Source organism: Cannabis sativa, chromosome 4 (assembly GCF_029168945.1).
Source record: "Cannabis sativa cultivar Pink pepper isolate KNU-18-1 chromosome 4, ASM2916894v1, whole genome shotgun sequence".
Taxonomy (NCBI): Eukaryota; Viridiplantae; Streptophyta; class Magnoliopsida; order Rosales; family Cannabaceae; genus Cannabis; species Cannabis sativa.
Genome location: NC_083604.1, coordinates 52495882 through 52500244, shown reverse-complemented (window position 1 = coordinate 52500244; position 4363 = coordinate 52495882). Strand labels below are relative to the sequence as shown.

The 4363-nt window shown below is 33.3% G+C and overlaps 1 non-coding gene across 1 annotated transcript; it reads right to left on the bottom strand.

The window, feature by feature from the left end:
* Nucleotides 1-4011: 4011 nt before the first annotated feature.
* Nucleotides 4012-4118, bottom strand: LOC133037571 (small nucleolar RNA R71). The gene has a single exon (XR_009687663.1). It is a non-coding gene; the product is annotated as a small nucleolar RNA R71 (small nucleolar RNA).
* Between the last annotated feature and the right edge of the window lie 245 nt (nt 4119-4363).

The window sequence follows — 4363 nt, the reverse complement described above, 5'->3', positions numbered from 1 at the left end:
CCCTAGTAATTATTAATGTGTAAATGCTATGCCATGCTAAATATATTGTAATAAAGAATTATGCGCACAAGGCATAATTAAGTTAGACTCGGTAAATTAGTACCTTGAGTTTGATAGTAATGCGGTCTAGGGTTATTACCCTAGAATTTATGTGAAGGTAAGAAAGTCATGATGTACAATAATATTGCTAATCAAGTGAAAGCATGAATTAGGGTTATTAGTCTCTATAAGTGTTATTTTGAGCATGCAATAATATGTTATATGAGAGACTATTTGGTATGCAAGTTAGGGTTATTACCCTAAGATTTTATATGTTATAGTGTATATGGAATGTATGTATATATATATATATCAAGAGTTATGTGTATAAGACATAACTTTGTTAGACCTGGTATATATTATCAGGATAAACCACTGAAAGAACGTAATGTATGGATTACGTAAATATATATGAATAGAGTTATGTGAGCAAGGCATAACCAGGTTATACTCGGTAATTATAACCGAGATAAACCTTACTAAGGCCTTATTGTAAATAGACGTGTGAGCGTAACACGTAGGTCTATGCCACATAGACATATATAGACGTGTGAGAGCAACACGTAGGTCTATGCCACATAGACATATATAGGCGTGTGAGCGTAACACGCAGGTCTATAACAAATAGACAAATAGTGCAGTGGCACCATTAATTATGTGATAAATATATATGTTGAGATTAAGGGTTATGCGTTCAAGGCATAATCAGGTTGGACTCGGTAACAAGAACCGAGATGAACTGTTCTAAGGCCTTACTGTATTTAGACGTGTGAGCGTAACACGTAGGTCTACGCCACGTAGACATAAATAGGCATGTGAGCGTAACATGCAGGTCTGTGTCACACAGACAAATTTGAATGGCATTTTTGTTTATATTATATGATGAGCATATTGTTGATATGTTTTATACTGTCTTGCTGGGCTTGGCTCACGGGTGCTCTACTGTGCAGGAAAGGGTAAGACTATTGCTAATCAGCCATGAGTGCAGAAGCTGGGCGAAGAATGTACATGTCTGGGCCATATTAGACCAAGCGGGTTAAGGGTCTATCAGTGATGAACTTTTGAATTCTATTTTGCCGTTTAGGTCGGCTAGGAATAAATGGCTTGTAATAGCGTTTGTAAATATTTTTGGGATCCCAACTATTTTAAAAGTTTATATATTTTACAAGTTTATTTTCATTCTGTTTAATATAAAAGTTTAAATTCCGCGCTATTTTGATTAGTAATCCCGTTTAGGGGATTAGGGTTTCATAAGTATTTTGGGTAGCGTGCCTATTTATTCAGGGCGTTACACTTATCAAGAGCTGTTTTGCCCTTTTTTTCATGAAGGGTTGATCCCCAATGATTTGAACCGCATAGTAATTTTGTCTTATTCCCAAATTAGATTCTCCTTCCTCAGTTGCTCATTATAGGCCCATTGCTTGTTGAAATGTGTTATACAAGTATATTTCTAAGATGATGTGTTTGCATTTAAGTGAAGTTTTGCCTTCTCTAGTTCACAAAAACAAAGGGATCAAAAATAGACAACTCACTCATAATGTTCTAAAATTCCAAGACCTCCTAAAAGGTTATACTAGGAAGAATATCTTAGCTATATGTCTCATGAAGGTAGACTTGAGTAAGGCGTATGACACAATAGATTGAGCTATTATGGCTGATCTGTTAAAAGGGCTTTATTCCCCAGAAGTTCATTAAGTGGATATTGATTTGCTTATGTAGAGCATCCTATACACTCATGCTAAATAAAAGACTTCATGGTACCTTCAAAGGAAAAAAGGTACTATCTCACTAGGTTCTAGATTTCTGATTCTCAAACCAAAGGGTTTAGGTTTCACCCTATGTGTAAGTCTCTGGGCCTTATCAATCAATGCTTTGTGGATGTTCTTGTGATGAGTGCACATTTGTACACTCATTCTTAGTCAATTATTAGATGGATTAGTATTTATTTTTGTATAGATTTGATGTGTTTTCTCCAAGTGTGTAGGTTTGTCCTGAAAAGATATTTTATGATAGAATGAGATCTTTGAGCCTATTTTTGACAATGATTTCATCATTTTCTCGAAGAACTTATGAAACCCAAAATGATAGAGCTCGTTCATAGTTTTCCAAAACATGTTAAATCATATCATTTGGAGTCCGGACGCAAAATTTATGCATGATTTACTGAGCAATGTCGAAGTAGAAAAAAATTTTTGCTAGCCGCTATAGCACCTGGCTGAAAAAAAAAAAGATTTTTTACGGAAAAAAAGGATAATTTCAGCATGTGGGTATTTCAGGATTTTTCTCTTAGGCGTTATAGCGCAGGGTATGGGTGCTATAGCGCAACACTTATCATTTTTTTTAAAAAAAATCCTAATTCTAAGAGGATTGATCTATCTTTGTTGGCCTATATAAAGAAGGATGTAAATTGTATTGAGGAACGACTAGAGAGATAGAAACAAGTAATTTTGAGATTAAAAAACACATTGAAAAGCAAGAGAGAAGAGACTTCAAGCAATCATCATCAACTATCATCATTAGAGTGATTTTCTTCTTCTTCTTCTTCTTCTTCTTCTTCTTCTTTATTCTTTGTTTAGTTATTTAATTACGAACATGATTATTGTAGTTATTATGTTTGTGATTATGAACTAAACACTCATTCTAGAGTGTTCATAGAACTATTTTAGATTATGAAATTAAGTTTTTAGATTATTCCCACATTTGTTCTTATTATTTGTTTATGCAATTTTGTGCTAGTTATCATCTTTTTAATGCTTGATTACCATTAATTAATATAGAGACTTTAGGTTTTACACTTGAGAGAGGTAATCTAAAATCGGACTGAGAATTGCATGACATAAGAAAAGTGTGAAATTGAGAGATTCCACTAATTCTATGAGTTTTATTTATAGAGAATAATATTGCTTTATGATTGCTTATTTGATTAACATTGAATAGAGATATTGTGTTAGTTAATTTAAGTTAAATCTATCATCGCTCGAGAGAGGTTAATAGGTTACATTAGGATTCTTGAAACTACAAATTATAGGATAAATTGGGATAATCGGTAAATTGAGATTCATAGTTTGAAATAGGGAAATCAATGCTTTAGGTTTTTACTTTCTACTTAAAAATCGTTGCTTGTCTATTTATTTTTCTATTTACTTTATTATTTGATTCTTAAATAAAATTTACTTTGTGTTATGTAATTAAAGTATAAAATTAAAAAATATAATAATTAGTAAAATTTAATAATCAATCCATGTGGGTTCGACAACCTTTTTAGTATTAAAACTTTGCTATAATAACACTATACGCTTGCAGTAATAATAGTGTATCAAGTTTTTGACACTGTTGCCGGGGATTGAAAATTCTTAAATTATTACTAATATTATTACTAAAAGTTTTCGCTTTAAATTAGATTTTTTTTTTGTTTCTTATTTTATTTGTTGCTTTGTGGTTCAATTTATGCGAAGAAATCGAAGTGCTACACCACTCACACCGCTGAATCTTGAGATTGAAAGAACTCTAAAGCAGTTAAAAGCGAAGAAAATACTAGATATGGTAGCCAATAACAACAATGGCCTTAATAACAACCAACCAACACCCACTACAGTTGATGTACAACCACAGGCTGTTCGTGATTATTGCTTATTTGTGGTGAATGAAAATCTGACTGGTATTGCTAATCCAATCATTGCTGCTAATAATTTTGAATTGAAGCCTGCTTTAGTCAATATGGTACAACAGAATCAATTTGGTGGCTTGGCTACTAAAGATCCCAATATTTATCTAGCCATATTTTTGGAGGTATGTGCTACTGTGAAGATGAATGGTGTTACTGATGATGCCATAAGACTACGACTCTTTCCTTTCTCTTTAAGGGATAGAGCAAGAAGTTGGTTACAATCTCTGCAGCCAGGTTCTATAACTACATGGGATAAAATGGCCAGAAAGTTCATGGTGAAATTCTTTCCTCCATCAAAGTCTGCACAGTTGAGAAGTGAGATTGAGCAATTCAGACAACTTGATTCAAAGCAACTTTATGAAGCATGGGAGCGATTCAAAGACTTATTACGTTGTTGCCCACAACATGACTATGAGAGCTAGATGCAAGTTTCAATTTTCTACAACGGGTTGAATGGTCCCACTAGGACTATTATTGATGCTACTACTAGAGGAGTGTCATTGTCTGAACCTGCAACTGAAGCCATTAATTTACTGGAGGAGATAGCCACTAATTGCTATAATTGGCCTAATGAAAGAAATACTCACAAAAAGGTGGCGTGGTTAAATGAAGTAGATCCTATGACAAATATAGCAGCTCAAATTTTTACTTTATATA